This window comes from Pseudonaja textilis, chromosome 2 (genome assembly GCF_049901715.1).
Source record: "Pseudonaja textilis isolate UNSWEBS1 chromosome 2, rPseTex1.2, whole genome shotgun sequence".
NCBI classification, from domain to species: Eukaryota; Metazoa; Chordata; class Lepidosauria; order Squamata; family Elapidae; genus Pseudonaja; species Pseudonaja textilis.
The window spans coordinates 71,919,999-71,941,092 of record NC_141991.1 but is presented as its reverse complement, the minus strand read 5'-3'; the positions used below and the strand labels follow the sequence as shown (position 1 = coordinate 71,941,092).

Here is a 21,094-nt window from a genome sequence, read left to right as displayed (position 1 = left end):
GGAAGAATTAAACCAGAATTAACAGCACCAGAATTCTCCAGTTAAACTGCATGCAAATACAGCTGTCTTCTACATCCACGAAAGCATGAATGAAGTAAATGAACCCTACCTATATGTATGGCACTATCATGTTAACAGATAAAATACTGGCTGTATCAGATCCAGTGCCAATATATTCTACTCAGACAACAATTGGCTAATTTGTAACATAAGGTTGTGACTTATAGTAGAAATATCAGAAATTACTGGCTGTCCAATCCATGCTCCTCCACACTCCTGATACGCCACTTTGTGTCTCTTTCAAGGAAAGTTTAGAATTCTATCATTTTAATTTGAAATGTCACATTATTCTAAGAAGTAGATGCCATTGACCAGCTGATCTTTGTCATTAGTCTGCTCTTAAATCCCCAAGGTTAATTCTCTGATAACTGCTACTGCTTGTGTTACCTTTGTTCTGTCAACATCTGCATATTTCCTTTCTCTCCCTTCTTCAGCTACCTTCTATCTTTCTCTCACTTGTCCCAGAAGAAACAAAATGTACATCAGTCATGATTTCAGTTTACTTATAGATTGTTACCTAAAGCAGTCAATCCTACTGCTCAACCAAGAATCTGGTGTATCTTTTCACACACATGAATATTCATTAACAAGGTATGGAAATACACATATGCACATACATCACACCTGTACGGAAAGACAACATCTGGGAGGCCTTGGCTCCACTGAGGTATCTGTTCAACACTTCTCACAGCTGTCAATTTGTCGATGACAGCAATAAGCAGTCAGGCTGATAGAAATATTTTACAATCTTGTTCAAACATCTGTAATGGCAGAATTACTCATTTGTTTGAGTATTCTGGCACGATTTCATTTTAAGTTTTAAATTCCAATGAAAGATTAGCTACAATTTCATAATGACATGAAGCCTGGGGAGGATCACTCCAACCTGCTTATATGTTTTTGGTAAAACATTTGTCTCTCTATCCCTGTTCCAAAAACTAAATCCGCTTCTTACTACCATAGTCATCAGCTGTATTCAGTTGCAAACTGTCATAAAGTTATCTACATGGAGGTATGTATGTTTTGGAAATGTATAGTCTTCTCAAAATAGAAATGCATAATTTGCTTCATTAAAGCCAGCAGATTAAATCCATTGATTTCACTGTGAAGAACCAACTCAACTCTGACTCATCTTGATATTCCTAGAGTTAGAACTTGGACAACACAGCAAAGGTGTAGAAGAAAGGAATAAACAGAACATTCTCAACAGTCAACTGGTTTTTTCTTTAAATAAAATCTAGTATTGTTTTGTGCTTCATCCCAGATGTTGAAAGCACTTCTCTTTATGATTTCAGTACTTATCAAAATAATCCTTAAAACAGATCAATAGTTTACCCCCACAGACCAGTCAGGAGGCTGAGGCAATAGCAGGTAGCAGGTGGGGGGTGGGATCATAAAATTTCATAGCCCATATTACATCTCTTTTTATTTGATTTCCAACTGAAGACTTTTCACTTCTTTGTAGGCGTAGTTGCAGCAGCACGGAAGATTAGTTAAATACAACTCCAAGGTTCACCAAAATAATTCCCAGATCAGTTGGTATTAATAAGACGTAGGCATACCACTTTTTGAAAAGCACAGACATGTCACTTGACAATTCGACCCCATGAAAGTGTAGGGCACCTACCCAACACGACTGGATCTGCAGAACACATTTCATTCGAATACAGAATTTGCAGAGAGAATAAAACATTAATAAACCAGACTGGCTGGCTTTGTGATAACCATTAAGCCACAAAATGGAATCAAAACAGAATTTAAAGGAACCCAATTTAAACGCTGTGAGAAATAAAAGAAACCAAACTCAAGTTTTTTTGTGTGCTAACTCCGTCCTACTCTGTTTTAGCGCGCCGCGGCGTGTGAACGCGGCCCAAGCGCCGTTCGTCTTCGGATTCAGCCGCCGCTAAGCGCCTAAAATCCTACCCGGACGAGTCGCCAAAGGTTTCGAGGGCGACTGCGAAACCTGCTTCAAACCCGCATCGCTTCCCGCTCCACCCCACCCCTCACTCCGCGCTTTTCTTACAGTTCTCCATTTGTTTTCCAAAGGGGCGCCCGAATCCAGCGCCCCGGCCTTCCCGTGCAAAACGAACTGGAAAGAAGCTCTGTCCTACGCACACGCTTTACCCTTCCTGCGCGCTAAAACCCAGCAACGAAGCCGCCCGGCCCTTCTTTCTATATACCTGGTATTGCAAGAAAGGAGCGTTCCTCCAAATCTTTTTTACCAACTCTCCCTTTGTCTGGTTGGATCTTCCGAGGAGGACGGTGTACAGCGCCGAGCCGGTTGGGGAAAGCGCATCACGATGGCCGCTCGCGGCGGCGGCTCTTCCGAGAAGTTCAAGGCAGCTGAAAAGTTGCCGAAGGAGCTAGAGGAGGGGCAGCCGCGCTCGCGCCCTCTTCGCTCCTTTCCTCCTCCGGCTGCCGGGGAGGAGAAAAGAGGCAGCGCCAAAAAGGTGGGGCGGGGTGGGGGGTACCTGCGCGCCCGGGTTCAGGCAAAAGGTGCCGCGCGCGTGTTTGAGAGGCAGCGAAACAGCGCGCGCCGGGGAGCTGTGTGTGTCGCGCGGCCTGTGGAGATTGTGGGCGCGCGCCCGAGGGTGGAAAGGCGCGAAGGGACCCCGGCCCTGTGGAAAAACCCTGCTTCTGAGGGAGCGCCAATTAGAGAAAACTAGTAGCAGTGGCTTATCTTCCTCTTGAGGAAAAAAATGCCAAATACTGGAGTCCGAGGGGAGGGGGAAAGGTGAGGGATGTGGATTCTTTCTTGCCCCACCATCTCCCCCGCAAAATGCTCCCTTTTCTTTTTTTTTCTTTTAGTCTTGAATACCAAGGGATGGACTCCCCCGCCCCCCCAAAGTGAGGGTTGGGAGAGATATTGTCTCAACAGCTTTGAAAAATCTTTGTTAATTATTTACTGGTCTCTAATCTCAAATTCTTGGTCCAGCTACTGATAAGGCTGAGCCTTTGCAACCCCAGGTGTATTGGGTTGAAATTGATAATCTGACCCATTTCTCAATTGGGGTTTGGTCTGGAAGGTTTTTGGTGACCTTGGCAGATGATCTAGGTTGGAAGCTTTAAGTAGAGATGTGCAACTTTGCTGCTGTCTGAGTTTGGTTGTTTTCTGGGGGATTTCATTACCAAAACTAAGTAACAGCATCAGTGCTAGTTAGAAACATCTGCAAGAAAACAACCAAGCTCAGAGAGCATCAAGGATGCCTCATCTCAACCCTAAACTGTAAATATTCTCCTTTATTGTTGTGAAACTCCCTGGGCTTTCAGGCCCATCAACGATGCATCCTTCTAGGCTATCTGGTGGAGTTGGGTTTTATGGTGAGTTGGGTTTTGTAGGATGGTTCCAATCTTTCCTTTCACGATGCACCCAGATTTTAGCACTGGAGGACCAAGGCTTGACACCTAAATCATTGATTCTTGGCATCGCCCAGGCTCTTATCTTGCTCCCTGTGCTTTTAAACATTTGCATGCAGCTGCTGCTGAAACTTTGAAGTGGGGCACCACCTAATATCATGGAAGTAAATAGCACCCTGGAATAATGCACAAACTTGATAAAAGGATAACAGCTGAAATTATATCCAGACAATATAGAACTGCTATTGATAAAAGGAATGTTTGGATTTAAGGACTGGACTCAGAAAGAGGAAGTATTCCTTGAGCCCACAGCCTGTCACTAGACTTTCAAATGACTGTGGCAAGGAGCTTGTTTGAAGAAGTACAGCTTGTGTGGAAACCATGAGTCTTTCTGTATTCGTTGGACTTTGTGATGCTTATTCATACCTTCATCTCCAATATTGCCCTTTTATTGAGTACCTGAGAATTACAGAATACAGAATAACAGAGCTGGAAGGGACCTTGGAGGTCTTCTAGTCCAACCACCATTTGGTCTATTCCACATTTTTTTTTAAATCTTACCAAGAAGTAAGTTGTGGTCTACTTTGCCATATGCCTTACTGAAGTCCAAGTATACTATATCATAGCATTTGTTGATTCACTAATTTGGTCACTTTTGTCAAACAATGCAACAAGGTTTGTCTGGCATGATCTGTTTAACAAATCATGTTGGCTTCCAGTAATAGCTTTGGTCTTTTCTAGGGGTTCACAGATCCATTGCTTGATTATCTTTTGTAGGATCTTTGGAGGCATTGATATCAGGCTGATTAGTCTGTAGTTTCCTGGATCCTCCCTCCCGCCACCCTTGTTGAAGGTGGAAACCACATCAGCTCTTTTCCAGTCCTCTGGTAGTTTTCTGGTGTTCTCAGATTTTTGAAAGATATGGTACAGTGGTTCTGAGATGACACCTGCCAACTACTTTAGAACTTTGGCATGTAATCTATTTGGTCCTGGTGATTTGATCGCGTCTAGAGTGGGCAGGACCAATTTGCAAAACTTTGGTTTCCTCTTAGACATGATATAGTATACTTGGACTTCAGTAAGGCATATGGCAAAGTAGACCACAACTTACTTCTTGGTAAGATTTGAAAAAAATTATGGAATAGACCAAATGGCGGTTGGACTAGAAGACCTCTAAGGTCCCTTCCAGCTCTGTTATTCTGTATTCTGTAATTCTCAGGTACTCAATAAAAGGGCAATATTGGAGATGAAGGTATGAATAAGCATCACAAAATCCAACTAATACAGAAAGACTCACAGTTTCCACACAAGCTGTACAAACAAGCTCCTTGCCAGTCATCATTTGAAAGTCTAGTGACAGGCTGTGGGCTCAAGGAATGCTTCCTCTGAGTCCAGTCCTTAAATCCAGACATTCCTTTTATCCATAGCAGCTTTATGCACACACACACACACACACATGTACATACATATATATATTGTAAATTTTATTTGAGTTTTCATAAAAAGAACAATTAAAACATCTTTTTTGAAAGCAGCATAATCCCGGGTTACATATCTCCGTACAGACACAAATTCAGGTTCATGCTCATTTTTATATTCTATTCCATATCTTATTACAATTTTACATTTTCTACATGGCTTCTCCCCTCTTTTAATTTTCTCAATTTTATTGTATTTATTTCATCTCAATTCAAATCATTATATTTATATTTTTTTTCCTGTCCTGTTTCAACTGTCTATTATCTTTTCTCATTAAACAAAATTTCTCCTGTAGTTACTGATTGGAGTATGACACCTTTATATCTTTCCCCTAATGTTATAACACTCAATATGATACATAACTTCCATTCGGATTCTGCTTGGTACATTCTTAAACTACACACAGTATTCTTAAAAAAAAAGAACAGAAAAAATTATAAATGTATATAACTAAAACAACATTCCATTCTAATTCAATTCTATCATTAATATTAATATTCATTACAGTCTTAACATTTTTCATGTTACTTTTCAATTAAATATCATACTTCTATGGGAGCAATTATGAACTTTTCATAATCATTTCCCCCCCTCTTTTATAAAACATTGACTAATTAAAGTGTTCCCATTCCTTCCTAATTCAATTTTCTTATTTATTTTATTTCATTTACTTTATTCACAAACATTTCACTAAGTTACACTAATCATTCTATCCCTCATTCTAATCATATGTTGTTTCCATTTTCTAAAGTTATTTCTATTTCAAATATAACAACACAATCTAATGTACCTTTACAGAATCCCTTTTTCAGTTAGATTTTCACCCATTATCTCTAAATAGGTCCGGTTTCTTTATATCTTGCTCCGAACCTTTGTAACATCTTTTCCTTTCCTTCTCCTCTCTCTTCTTCTCTCTCCCCTTTTTACCCCTTTGTCTCTCTACCTCTATTTCCCTCTTCTGTATTCCCCTTTTCTGTTGCTTTCCAGTATTATACTTATTTTTTGAATTATTTTTCTTTTCTTTGGTTGTTTTTTTAAGTCTTAAATTCTCCATTCTCTGTCCCCCACTTTCCTTTTTCTTCCCCACATAGAATTACTTGTTCATTAAAGATGGCTTCTTCTTTGTCCCAGTCTTCTTGTTTTGCAGTCTTTTCTTGTTGTTTCTCATAGTTCCAAATCTCCATTTCTAAAAATTGAAAAACAAAGCCAAAGGAACCCTTCCCTTCTTGTGCATCTTCTTTGTACTTTTTAAGTTCCATTTTCAATTCATCCAAAAGTAATGCCATTGTAGAAATTTTTAAACAACCACCCGATTGATTTTAGTCATTCAAATATAATAGCCAAAAATCCAAAGTAAGTAATCACCAAGTAATCCAAATACACACAAGCTGTTTCTTTTTGCTCTTTCTTTTTTTTCCACTTTCTCTTCCTGGGGTTACTATTTAGTTACAAAGTTTCAGTTAAAATGTATCTTTTAGAAGTCTTACTGAAATTTTACTTTAGATTCTTTTAAAGTCCAGGCAGTCTCCTCCCTCTTCCAGCTCCTGCCCTTATTCTTTTTCTCTCCCTTCCTGCTTATAGAAGAAAAAGTTTTTAATGTCCAGAAATCTTTATTGTCCCTTTGGCATTTAGTTATATTTTCAGCTTAATTGACTATTGATGCCAAAGCGGATTTTTCCAATTTCTTATTCTTAATTGTCAATATAAGGAAGGGGAGAGAAGAAGAAAAAAGTCAAACCTTTCCCTTTTCACCTTCTTTCGCTGCTTCCAACTCTTCCTTGGGAGTGATGTTATTTCTTGTAAAATTTAAATACCAGGGTACCTTAGTTATTGCTTTTTCAACTTAGCCCAGTCAGCCAAAACTTTCACTTATCTTCCTCCTGTATGTTCTTTTCCAGTTGAGATCTTCTTTGAGGTGGCCATTTCTGACCACCGCTCCTACCTCCTTCGGGAAAGGGAGTAATGGCCAGCTGAGTAGGAGAGATGCAGCTCTCCTCAACCCTTCTGGCAGTCTCCCTCTTCTTCACCACTTCTACGGGGTGGCTTAACCCCGAAGCCAGCTGGCTCGGGGTGCTCCAGCGGCAAGCCCAGGCAGAAACCGCGCACAATCGCGGATTCCTGTGTGTCACCGAAGCCCTTCAAACCAGAAGTCACATAGTAGTTCTATATTGTCTGGATATAATTTCAGTTGTTATCCTTTTATCAAGTTTATGCATTATTCCAGGGTGTTATTTACTTCCATGATATTAGGTGATGCCCCACTTCAAAGCTTCAGCAGCAGCTGCATGCAAATGTTTAAAAGCACAGAGAGCAAGATAAGAGCCTGGGCAATGCCAAGAATCAATGATTTAGGTGTCAAGCCTTAATCCTCCAGTGCTGAAATCTGGGTGCATCGTGAAAGGAAAGATTGGAACCATCCTACAAAACCCAAGTCACCATAAAACACTTTTTGGCTGCACTGTGATTTCCTAAGGACTCTAGTTCAGGGGTCACCAACCTTTTGGACCTCAGGGGCCACCAAACTTACAATTTTAAATCCCGTGGACCACTATTATGAATTTTAACTGATGGTGGCTTACTGACACTGGTGGGAAGGTCAGTCCCACATTCCAGAGCTGCTCCGGGATGACCAAAGGGCCAGTCCTGTGACTATTGCAGCTCTGGAATATGGAACCGACTTTCCCACCACTGTCAGCAAGCCACCCCGAGGCTGATTTCCCTCCCCCATCATTGGTCTTACCTTCCAGTTCCAGCTCGTGTGGCTCTACTCTAGGTAAGGTTTGTGTTCAGCCAAAGGGTGGGGGCCAGTGGGTGGAGGCCATGTGGGTGGTGCAGCCTTGTGTTCCCATGCAGCCTGGATTAATTGGTTTGGAGAGTGCTTTCGGGGGGGACATTTCTCTGTGGATCACCAACATTTTCTCGCGGCCCACCATGGTTTATGGTCCACCAGTTGGTGACCACTGTTCTGTCCAAGCCCCTGCTTAGGCAGGAAACCCTACACCACTTCAGACAAATGGTTATCCAACATCTTTTTAAAAACTTCCAGTGTTGGAGCATTCACAACTTCTGGAGGCAAGTTGTTCCACTGATTAATTGTTCTAACTGTCAGGCAATTTCTTCTTATTCTAAGTGGCTTCTCTCCTTGATTAGTTTCCACCCATTGCTTCTTGTCCTGCCCTCAGGTGCTCTGGAGAATAGTTTGACTCCCTCTTCTTTTGTGGCATTGAACTACTTGTATTTCCTTTGATCATATTCCAATCAAATATTTATGTAGATCATATTTTGGATGAAATTATCCTGATTATTGATCTTTGCTGATATATTCTCAGGAGCATTTTGTGAACTTAATATAAGAGTTCACTTATATCCAGTTCCCAGAATTCACTAGGAAAGAAGGAATGACTCTATTTAAAAGAGATGAAATCATCCTGTACGGGGCCATCTGGTTCCATGATGACTTTGAGAACATGGTGAAACAGAAGGCTTATTTCAAGTTGAGATGCCAGTGTCATGCTGAGGATAGTTGTCATTCCTCCTCTAAGCAGATGGGGTCCCGATAAGAGATGTTTCAGGAAACTCTGGGCAAACAAAGAAAGTGGTGGAGAACTTACTCATGCATTCAGTTAATGAGTTGGCACCCATCTATCAAGTGAATCACAATCTTTTTATAAAAAAGTGACTTGTGACAGAAGGATGGATCATGAGTACTATTTTCTCAGACTGCGACGGGTGAGAAATAACCCACCATGAGATGATTTGGCCATCAGTATTTCTTGTATACTTGTAAACATTAGCTCATCTTCAACTAATCAATCTCCATCTGTTTTTGAAACTTATGTAATGTCTAGATTTTGCCACTGGGATATTATCCCTGCAGCTTGTCTTGAATATGGTAGAGTATCAAAAGAAACGAAAGAATGGAAAGGGCAGGAAGATGTACGTTCCACAGAAATCTTTGCATCTACATCATGAGGATTCAGAAATTAAACCATTCTCTTTTATGTACTTCAAGGAGTGATAAAAACTTCCCAACAACTTTTTAGAATAGCAAATACTGCAATAACCACATCTGTTGATCCTCCAATTTGAATATGATTGTGTTTCCGCTTATGGGATGACTGCCACAGAGTTGTCTTTCCAACTCATAGGATGACTGCCACAGAATCAGACCCCAAAAGAGACCCCTAACAAAACAGGAATGTATTGAACTGCATAGTACCGAATTTACTATATTTAGAGTTGGTAGAATTGTTTAAACTTCTAAAAATACTGTATATATTTTTTAAAAAGTCTGTAAACAAAATGTCAGAGCCACAAATGACAATCTTTTTTTCTCTTGCGGCCTTTTTGCCAAACTAGCAATAGTGTCAGCATTCCTATCCTTTCTGGGCAGCTAAACTGTGACGCACAGCTCAAATAAAATTTCAGACTTTCTGTTTCCTCATTTGATGGACCTCTTGTTTTCCATGTCCCAATTGACATGTCTAAGATTTTACAGGTAACATTCTCTATTAACCTGATCTTTATTCTGACTGGCAGCAAGGTGGATGCATTCAGCTATTGTGGCTAAGCATGCATCATTGAAATATTTGAAGAACCAATACAGAGATTTCTTGGGGAAATAAATCTATATGGCCACTAAGAGTATACACTTGGCACATATTTAATTTATCTATCTGTCTGCCTGTCTCTCTATCATCTCTCTATTTCCTAAAACATATACATATCAGAATCCAAGATGTATTCACACTTGTCCAAATACTGGAATGTATTTTACAATGGGAACCACCTCCCTTATGAATCTATTTCATAAGGAAATTGTGTAGTTTGTCTTGTTTGGAAACTATCTATTATAATTGGAGGGCATTGGATGCTACAGAATAAATACAAAATACTATGTACTATTACTGTAATGTCATTGAGTAGCAAATGTGATTCTAATATAAAGATTAACCACATTTATTCAAAAGTTCTTTTTGCCATTATTCTTTAGTCTCTACCAAAAGTACTCTACTTTTAATACAATTGTAACCAAGTATTGGAATTCATGTCCTGGAATTTGATTTTCACTTATATTGCCATTTCTGAACTTTTGTGAAACTCAAGCAAAACAAAACTGCTCACTTCATAATTACTTCTCTTTACTACCTTCCTTCAGTAGAAGGCTGGAATGTAAAGTAATATGCATATGGATGTGCAAATTACCTTACAGAAACATCAGAATATGGAGTACTTTTTCAATGGTAAGCATCTTTTGTCTACCCTCATTTAGCTAAATGATACAATAATGCCATTCTGAACTCCAGTCGTCACTTATTTTCTTGTGAATGCATTCACACCCATTGGGAGGGACAAGAAAATATCTTAAAAATACTGTTAGCATGAATATGTGCATTATATGAGTATATGTTACTAATGCTGCTATTACCATTAGAGTTTTATATGTGGCTGTTCAATACCAAATGACATTCAAATAAAAACACTAAAACACACAACAATCTGGAAAAAAAAAACATCAAGAGTGTCTAGGTAAAAAGTAAATGTTTTGTCCTCCATTCCTGTAACTCCAGCGAAAAGTATATTAGTTTTAACTCTATAAATTGCCCTTTGGAAAAGGCAGAATTATCTGTGGATGTCAGATTCAAGATCTGCAAAAGATGTCCTGCTGAAGACTTGAAAATGTGAGACGGACAGGAGAGAAGGTTTTCTTTTGTATCTGCACTAAAGAGAGGCATATAATAAAAGAAAGCATATGCAAAGACTCAAAACAAATCATGCCAGTTATAGTAATGCACACATATATCAATAACATTAAATGCCTAATCATGGGAAATTCAGTAATAAAGATGTCTAACCACACATACCATTCTGAGAGGTACAACCTTTATTTACACAACCTGGAACAAGCAGGTTCTATGGGCATGTACAGGCAGAGTAATGCATCCTTGCTATTGTTCTCCTGTATTCTCTTTGGCAGCAATTGTCTGAGTGGCTCAGGTCTTTCTCACCAGTGCTAAGCGGTGTGGGCAGATTCTCTCAAACTGCCCACAAGGCAAAGCAGTTCACCTTTGTTGTGTTCAGCAACAGTGCCAACTACAAGTGTAGGTGTAGACCAATATTTCTCAACAGTAGCCACTTGAAAATGGATGGACTTCAACTCCTTGAATTCTAGGAGTTGAAGCCTGCACATCTTAAAGTAGCTCAGGTTGAAAAACTTTGGGGTACACAATGCTATTGATCACCCAGGGGTGTTTCCTGCAACACAATGAGCAAAGCAGAAAATTAATGAGGTACCTAACTTTTATTTTGAGAAAATAACACACTGTCTTTTCAAGGTTAGCAACAGAAAGATAAAATAATAATTGTTTTGTTACTGACATATTTCATCTATAGGGTACAGGTTCTCTTAAGTGTGAAAAGGCCACCCATGTAGCCTGTAACTTAAGAACTACTTTTATATGTAATTCTCAGTGTTAGCTATAAAAGAAGATTAATGTCCAGTTAATGACTTTCAGGAAGTTATTGACTACCATGCAGATGTTGCTGCTATTGCCTTCTTATTGTTATTCCTTTGTTTCATTCTAATATTACACAGAAACAAAAATTCAAATAATAAAAAAACAATCTAAAGTGTTGGTTTTCCTAAGGGGTGTGTGTCTGTCCTCAGACACTGTTTCCCCCCAGTTCTGTAGCTGCTGTGTTGGTTGTCTTTTATAAAGCTTTTGCTACTATTGTTTTGTTGATTATAGCTTTCTTTTCACTGTACGTAATAAAATAGCATATAGGAGCAGCATTTTAAAAAAAACAGTAAAGGCCTTTTCAATAATCTGATCTTTTGTGGCTAATCTTTTAGTAAACTTTGCCAAACTCTGTATAGAAGATAGAGCGTGTTCAGGCCTAGGATCTATCTACCTTTATCTATCTTCAGTGTCTGAATTTCACTTTTTAGGACTACTGGTTTTAACACTGATTTGTTGGTTTATGAATGTTTTTCTTGTTTGTAAAACTGCTCCAGGGTTACCTTGGAGAAAGAATGGTATAGGTATTTTTATAATTAAAAAGTACTTTTATGGCTTTAATATAAAATAGAGAAAAACAACAAAAGAGAACAAAAACAAAACAAAAACAAAAAGGAAAAAGATAGAGGAAAGGAAACCAGAAAATATGCCATTTATAACAAATCATTCAGCCTTATTTCCTATCACATCATGAAATCTTGACTTCACAGAATAATATTGCTCAATCTTTCCGGGACCTCCATGAAGAACTAATTCATGAAATCCTTCAACAAGGTTTTTGTAATACCGTATTAATAAATGTATTGATATTAAAGAAAAGAACAATAATAGGGGGAGCCATAGCCTCTCGCTCGTTTTACATTTTAAACTTTTTGAGATTGACACCCAACCATTTTTCAACATTGTCTAAAGCAGTGTTTCTCATCTCAGTAACTTTAGATGGGTGGACCTTAAGTGGCCTGGAGAATTCTGGGACTTGAAGTCCACCCATTTTAAAGTTGCTGATATTGAGAAACACTGCTCTAAAGCACCTGGATAATTTATTTGTTTCTTTTTGCAAATGAATAGACCTGTCAAACAAAATCAACTTTGAATGGCTTAAAATGATTAATTAAAAAAACAAATAAACAATAAGATGTCATGACCTGATAAAACTATTAAGACCCAAAAAAGAACAAGGGCAGACTGACAACTAAAGAAAACTATGTCTCATCTCAGGGCCTGGAGGAAGAGCCAGGTCTTCAAAGGCCACTTAAAGAATGGTAGTAGCATCAGGGCAAAACCAGCCCTTGTGGAGAAAGAAAGCATGTTTCTTGGGACCTGCAAGTTGCAATATATTTCAAGGATGAGGCCTGGAACATGCCCACTATGCCCTTTCTTACCAGGTGTAATGGAAGAAGGGTACACCATCAGGTAGCTAGACCCGATGTCATGACAGGTAACTAGACCCGATGTCATGTCCCTACCAGCATCCTGAATTGCATCTAGAAGCTTATCAGTGATGTGAAAAGGAAATGTTGGTTTTATTTGTCTTAGGTTTGTGACATTTCATTGTTTATTCAAAATACAGAAAAGTTACCTAGGGAGCAGAGGTGGTATTCAGCAGGTTCTAACCAGTTCTGGAGAACCAGTAGCGGAAATTTTGAGTAGTTTGGAGAACCAGCAAATACCACCTCTGACTTGGCCTTCCCCCATCTATTCTCTGCCTCCCAAGTCCCAGCTGATGGGCTGGGTCTTCTTTTGTTGTCCTGCACAGGAGAACGGAGCTGGAAATCAGGTTAATGGGGTGGGGAGGGAATGGGGATTTTGCAGTAACCTTCTCCCTGAAGTGGGGTGGAAACGGAGATTTTGCCTGCCATGCCACCAAGCCACGCCACACCCACCAAGCCATGCCCACAGAACCGGTAGTAAAAAAATTTGAATCCCACCACTGCCTAGGATACATTCTAATACTGATAGAAATTTGATAATCGCAGATGCTGTTGATGTAATTGATTGATTATTTATTTAATTAACTTTTACTATTTATTTAATTTATTTGCTGCAGTCATGATTTAAAGCGATTATGCAGACATTTCTCAATTTTAAGTACTCTGAAATTCTCTAGCGATGACATAAATGGCTTAAAACCAGTATTCATAATAAACTGATTCAAAGTATTAGTACTTTTTACTTGCACCAGATTTGCAAAAGAGGAGCCAGGATTTCTGAGCAGCAGCAGCAGCAGTTGAGAAGAACATAGAACGTTTAAGTTCTAAAATGCTTCTTGCTCTTAGACGTTAAAAAAAAATGGTCTTGGGGATCCCCTTCAAGGAGTCTCACTGATTCACTTCCTTTTTCTATGAATTATGAAATTAAAGTTGCTGAGGTTAACAAATATTTCTCTATAACAATAGAGTTCTTGTATTCTTTGTATGTTCTATGCCCTGCCTACCTTGAAGGAACATAAGCAGGCAGGTGGATCCAATTTCAAAAGAAAAATAAGAGGAGATGAAGGTTATCTGTAATAGGTTCTGTGAGACATTTTGATAGAAGAAGAGATAACTGCATTTGTAGTACAAAAGGAGAAAATCCTTATTTAGGCAAGACTTGTTTTGAAAATTTCTGTTGCACCATAGGAAACACCTTTTTTTACATGCAATGAAACCATTGCTACAGATTTCTATTTTTCTCAATAAGCATCCAGAAACCCAATTAGTTATAACTATTACAAGAATCTTTTACAAAATCAGATTGTGAAAAGTGATAATAAAGTATCAATTGACAGGATTTTTGCCAATATTTTGTATTAGTGTTCAATCTAATCAGGTAAGTCTGTACAGTCAGCAATTTAGCTTACTGAAGGAAACAAGAAATCCTTACCTCAGGGGTGTCAAACTCAAGGCCTGGGGGAGGGGTGCTTAGATCTGGCCTGCAGGGCCACCCTGGAAAATGAATGACCAGCTCACAGTGCCTCTGCCAGTGAAGTGGCCCTCACAAGCTCCATTGTGCAGTGGGTTGCAAGAGGCCATTTCAGCCGAAAACAGAGCTTGGGAGGCCAGTGCATGCCCCCCCGACCTCCATTTTTTCTGGCAGAGGGTTGCAGGAGACTGTCAAGTTGAAAACAGAGCTCAGGAGCCCATTTTTGCTGACAGAGCGCTTGGACCACCACACGCACCCCCGACATAAGTGATGTCATGCTAGCCATGCCCACCCTGGCCTTCCAAGATCAAACACAACCCTGATGAGGCTGTCAATGAAATTGAGTTTCACAACCCTGCCTTACTTTAAAAGACTTCATTATAGACTTCCAATTGTATTGGGTGAGAAAACCCAATATATATCTTATGCCACTCAATAGGATAATCACCCAGTCTGGGAGCTTTTCCTGATTTCATAGATGTAATGAGATCTATTATTACATATGAGGTAAAAGTGTAAAGTAGACAGTCTGATCATGCGTAAATCCATGGAGCAAATATTATATCAAATATATTAATTTCTTCCTCAGTTTTATTTAACTCAGTATTGTACCATTAAGAGAAGAAAAGAGTAGATTAATTAAGACATTATATATTTTACCTTGGACAGCCTTAATAGAAGAGATAATATTACATTTTTCCTATTGTTTCAGCCAAAAGGCTAGTAATTTGTTGGTCTTTCATCTTGCTCCCAGTATATCTGATGTTTGTAACTTGAATATTCTGTTTCAAGGGTATAAAAAGATTTAACATCTTAGTTCACAACTTTAAAAAAGCTTTATATAATTTTGGTATAGATCATATTTCATTTATGCTCAAAGGTACCTTTGAACTTTGAACAGCTTTACAGGCTTTTTTCCAAGGACATACAAATAGTAACAAAGCTATGAATATTAAAGATAATCCCAAACAACCAATTTACAAAATACATATGTGTAAAAAATATTCAAACTCTTATTACATCTGTTTTATAAAATCTGTTCTCAGTTAGATTATTTTTGGTAACTTGATCCTTAGTTGACTGGATTGATAATTGTAATAGATCTATTCATGTCCCAGTAACATCAATAATTATAAAGACATTGTAATTTTTCTTTAATTAAAAAAGTTACAGAAAAACCTATGTGTATGTGTGTATAATATAAGAAATGGAAGTTCAAAATTTTAAACAAAGTCTTCATCTTAAATTCAGATGATGCTAAAAAAGAAATAATTAAACTCTGGCTTAAGTACTGTCAAACTAAGTCTTTTTGAGCAGCTTAGTCACTCATTACTATCAGCCATGAAAGATAGTCCAGAGAGAAAGCATGCCCAGATGAACTAACCATATTTTATTTTATAGGATTACATTAACAAAATCTTGCAAGTCTGAAGTAACCTTTTCTCATGTCATCTTTACAACCCAAAAAACCAGAGGGTGTCTTTTTTGTGATGTTTGTCATGCCCATAATCTAGTTGTAAGTTAAACTACCTATGGTTCCCCTGGCAGTGGCTCTTTTTACTGTTTCCTAAAATCATTCCTGCATACCATTACAGTTTTCCAATGTGGGATTGCATATTCCATTGGCTGATGATGGGAATTATCCTGCTTTAAAGGATAGAGTCCCTCCACAATAGTTCAGAATGTGTATTGAGGTATGACTCAGCCAGTGTTTGATTTAGGTCCATGCCAGAGGTGGGATTCAATTTTTTTTACTACTGGTTCTATGGGTGTGGCTTGGTGAGCGTGGCAGGGAAGGATACTTGAGTAAAATCTCCAGTCAGAGGTGGTATTTGCTGGTTCTCCAAACTATTCAAAATTTCCGCCACCGGTTCTCCAGAACTGATCAGAACCTGCAGAATACCACCTCTGGTCCATGCTGAAAATGGTAACTCAGTCCCCAATGTGGATTTTATGAACATGGAAATAACTGTGGGTAAGAGAGGTGTGGCAAAGCATCCCTAAATCTGCGGTCTTCATTTTAATTATCACATTAGGTGCTTTGGCAAAAACAATCCAAACCATTTCACAGATTCTCTTTAATTGCTCTATTTGATTCATTAAAGGATTACAACCAAAAATAAGGGGAATACTAAGGAATATGCATAGCTTAGTAACTGTTGTCATTCTCTTTCAAATAATCAAATATGCGTAAAGGCCTTCTTGTGGTCTCTTCGTGCATCTGCTGAAATAATATCCCCACTACAGCTCCTGTTTTATGCACTGGAATGAACAGTAAAATGATATGAAAGTGGAAAGTTATTTAGCAATCACAAATATGGAGATTATTTAAAAGCTTGTAGAAAAAGTTGGATCTCTGTCTCCTGCTGAAATAATTGAAATAGACCTCAAGTGGACATCTCTGGGAAGTCAATTCCATTATTGGGGGAGAAAAAGCTACACGTCTAGCAGAACTTTTCTTCTTTTATTGGTGATGTCAAACTCTAATAAGTATAAAAGTTAAGAAGTGATTGAAATTTCATAGTCTTAAGCCAAGACTACCACCTGTCTCACCCAGGGGTACCTATATCAACTGGGCTGGCCATCCAGGGTTTTAATCAAGGGATGAATGCTAGTGTCATGCCTTTTATTGTGCAGTCATCCATTCTAAGACAACTTCTCTTATGAGGGCTTTTCAGATCAGGATATTTGTTAAAAATTGGCTGTAATAAATGAACCAATATATAGTTACACCTGACCACATTTATATTCTTCATTTCAAGTAATTTGAGGAATTAACATATTTTGCTTACTTATTTTTTTCTTCATTCCATTTCCCCCCAATAACATTTGATTGCAACATGCTTAATATTCTATTGCACAGTAATAAAACAGGCTCTAATTGTGAGGGGTGTATATTTAAAAGGGAACATAAAAACTAACACAAACTAATACAGAATAAAGAAAAGAAAGAAAAGGAGAAAAAGAGAGACAAAAGTATAGAAAGAAAAGGCAAGAAGAAATAGAAAGAAGCTTCCAATTTCCTTTGCAGCAAATATAATTACAATACGATTTTTAAAAAAGCTTTTTTTTTCTATTATTCATTTTCCCCCAATCATCAAAACCACAAGTCACAAGTGCACTTTTTCTTGTTCATGCAATCAAGATAGATATTTTCCAGATGAAGGTACTTTATTCTCTTTATCTGCTTCAGAGACAAAACTAGATCTCATTATTCTGAAATGTTCAAGGTCTTTGGAGTTTACCATTCCCAATAACAAAATAGATGGGGAGGCTTTTTCTGTACATTACAGAACAAATGATATGCATGATGAAATGCAAAATGTTCTCTTGAGTCCCACAAGAGATCAAGATAAGGAATTATAGATGAAAAGCACAGATATGCAAATAGCTAGACCGATCCCAGATATGCCTCTTATTAATCACCATGTATAATAAAATACACCAAGCAAAGTACAGCAACCCCTTTGTCCTTTTTTTCCCCCATCCTGGGAATCATAATAGTAATGTAATAGTGATTACATTTAAAACAGTGAAATGAGTTTACTTAAGTACTTCTTGTCATGCCTGGGGGTGCTGAAATAGTTTTGAAAGACAAAACCAAACAAAAGTATCTGCTTGCCCTCCAGCAGTTACATCCTGCAGGGGCAACTGTTCAAAGGAAATGAAAAAGTGGCATTTGTGTTCACTAAGGTGAGGCTCTTGGATGCACTTCAACATTTCCAAGAGTTACTTTTACATTCATTCCAGAGTCTTCCTACTCAATTTATAGACTTCTGAATGAATTTAGTCATTCATTTTCCAGCTTGAAACAACCATCTCCACTCCTTTGCTCATAGAGAGACTTTTTTAAACGGAGTTTACTAAGTTACAACATAGAGTATACAATGTCTATGGAGATTCTCAATTATCCAGGTCATGGTTGTCCCAAAGGTGCTTTTCAAAAGGCAACTGGATACATGCTGTGCACACATAGACACAAGTTATTACTTAGATAAACAGACTCTCCAAAAGACCCTGCAGAATGAAACATTTGATCTTCACAATTGGACATCATTTAAAGGTGAGGAAAATTCAGCATTATGCATTTGCAAAGCGTCACTCAATAACAGAAATCAAGTTAACCAGGAAGTACACATCTACTATTTCCAGTAGACCATGAATTTGAGCCCTGGAATAAGAAATTGGTGCAAGGAGAAACAAAATACGATTTTGTTTTATAATGTAGCTATTGTTCTGAATTGTTAATATCAGAAGCAAGAAAAACTCTCTTCCAATGTAACAAAGAAAATATTATAGGTAGGGACAATAATATGTAAAACTATTGAAATATAATAGTTACACATTTAAAATACTTTTGTCTTGTAAATTCTGAAAATTCAAACTTCATCTTTTATACAGTATATTTAATTTTATTAAATTATTTATATCTACAGTATTTACCTTGTGCATACTCAGAGTATTTTTCCCATTATCAGTCTTATTCAATCCTATTTATAATACTCCAGTTATGAAATAATGAAAATACCTCCTATCAGACAATCAATCAATCAATCAATCAAATAAGTTAAGTGGGAATACACAAGAGAAAGGATAAGAACCTGCCAAAAGTCATTTATCACTTGCCAAAATATTTCAAATTTTAAACAGTGTTCACAAGCATCTATGTATTTGTTTGTTTCCTGCCTTTATTATTTTTACAAATAACTCAAGATAGAGAACATAACCAGATGGAGAACATCTGCCATCACCTATTTTCCCAACAACAATCCCGTGAAGTGGATGGGGCTGAGATAGAGTGACTAGCTCAAAATCACTCTAACAGACTCTTAGGAGAATACTAAACACAGTCCTTCCAGAAAGGGACTTCCAACTACTGTAAAGAAACCTTCCTTCTGGTGGTTCCTTAAGGGAATCATTATCATTCCTGATTAGAAAATTGTGAGTGTGGAGCAAATTTGTATTGAAGAAACTATATTCTCTCACGTAATGAAAACCAAACTATTTCAAAAAAGTAAAAGTCAGTATTTGTAATGGGTATTGAAATCCATTAAAACCGATGTAATTGCTTCAGAAGTGTGAATAAGTTAATGAATCCACATATTCTGCAGGAAATGAAGTTTCAGAACCATTTTCTTCAAAACTATCAAAACTTATATCAGTTTTCTTCATATTTTCTTCAGAATATTACCTAGTTTGTGGCCAGGCTGACTCTTAGTAAACATAGGGAAAGAATAAGCTTCACCAATGAAAATATTTAAATTTCAAATGATTCTCCCTCCCCTAGTCCCCTTTTGTTAACCTTGCTAATATTTTTCCAGCAGGTAGAAACAGTTTGCTTGCTTTTGCACAACCTCCCTTTGCATATTTGTCGGCTATATTTTCAGGCATTTCTTTCCCTCTGTCCAAACGCAGCCATTTTTCCAGTGACTCTGCCCGTCAAGTGCACATTCTTTAGATTAGCTGGGCTACAATAATTTCTCCCTGAGCTACGTCTCTACATGCAGAACCTCTTCTCCATTTCAGTGACTCACAGGTCTTCCGATATCTCCCCCTGACCTGTTATATTTCTTAAAAAAAACAAAAAACCACCAACTTTGCCCTCAGGTGATGACTCATAAGGGAGTGGTGAAGTTGTGATACAATCAGAATGGGGAATCTTGAAAAAGAAGGAACTGTATCAGATATAGAATGAAATTGGTCTGGGTGGATTCTATGCTTCTGATAATTATGGGGTAAGCCTGTGAAAGTATTCTCTGCTGAGCCAGAGGCCTGCTCGCTTTATTTTTGTTGTTTATTTTTGTTGACAAAATGAACTCATTTGCTGTACTTAATCATCAATTCTTCTATAAACTACCTACAGGTTGTTGCTTGGGAAGAATAATCACTGGTGTCTCACTTGCACAGCTGTTACTATTGGGGAACATTCTGGTCCATATTCCCTTCTTCCATCTGCTTCCAGAGGCTGATTTCAAGATAGCGTCATGCTACTTTTGTTAGCAGAGCTCCATCTTGTCAGACCTGAGTGCCTTCTAGACTAGCTCTTTGTCCTACAAAAATAGTTTTTTAAAAAAGAAAAGAAACACAGAAGCCCAAGGAACCTGACTTCTCAGTATTCAATAGCATCAAGAATAGATTGTTGAAAAAAGGGACGTGGAAAAAAAATGAAAGAAGTGGAAGAAAATAGAATGAAAATGAGAATGGCTAGAAAAGAAAGTTTAAGTTGTGTATTTAATATAAGATAAGGGATAGCTGAGCCTGTCTAATGACGGGGATACAGAAAATGTTCCAATAGAGAGAATAGCATTGTTTAAAGATAATGAGGTGAATATAGAAGAACCCCAACAAATGGGAAAAATAACAAAATAAGTACAAATTGGGAAAATAGTATAATGTATATTGATATATAAAAGAATATATTATAATTATAATGAGCATATCAAGGTTAAATGTTGGGAGATAGAATATCTGTATATGTAATTGTATTATTATTGTTAGCATTGTGTGAAAAATACATTACACTGTCCACAAAAAATGTTGGTTGTTAAAGGAAAACTACAAATAAAACATATACAAAAAAAAATGTTCCGGTAGAATAGATGTAAGGTAAAAAGGTATGATTTGATCATATAGTACAACTAAATAAACATTGAATTGCAAAATAATATATAAGAAGAAAACAGATTGGGAGGAAGGGGAAGACAGAAGGTAGTGATTAGATAGAACCAATAAGTCTTATCAGCAGAAATTGCAACTTTCAAATCTGCTTGTATTCCCAT

General features: G+C 37.7%; 1 protein-coding gene across 1 annotated transcript in view; it reads right to left on the bottom strand.

Moving 5' to 3' along the window:
• FAT2 (FAT atypical cadherin 2) overlaps positions 1 to 2,381 on the bottom strand; it is an 88,411-nt gene extending 86,030 nt beyond the window's left edge. Inside the window, exon 1 of the mRNA XM_026696631.2 lies at positions 2,241 to 2,381. The gene's annotated coding sequence lies outside the window, so the exon portion shown is untranslated. The remainder of the gene's footprint in view (positions 1 to 2,240) is intronic.
• Positions 2,382 to 21,094: the final 18,713 nt, after the last annotated feature.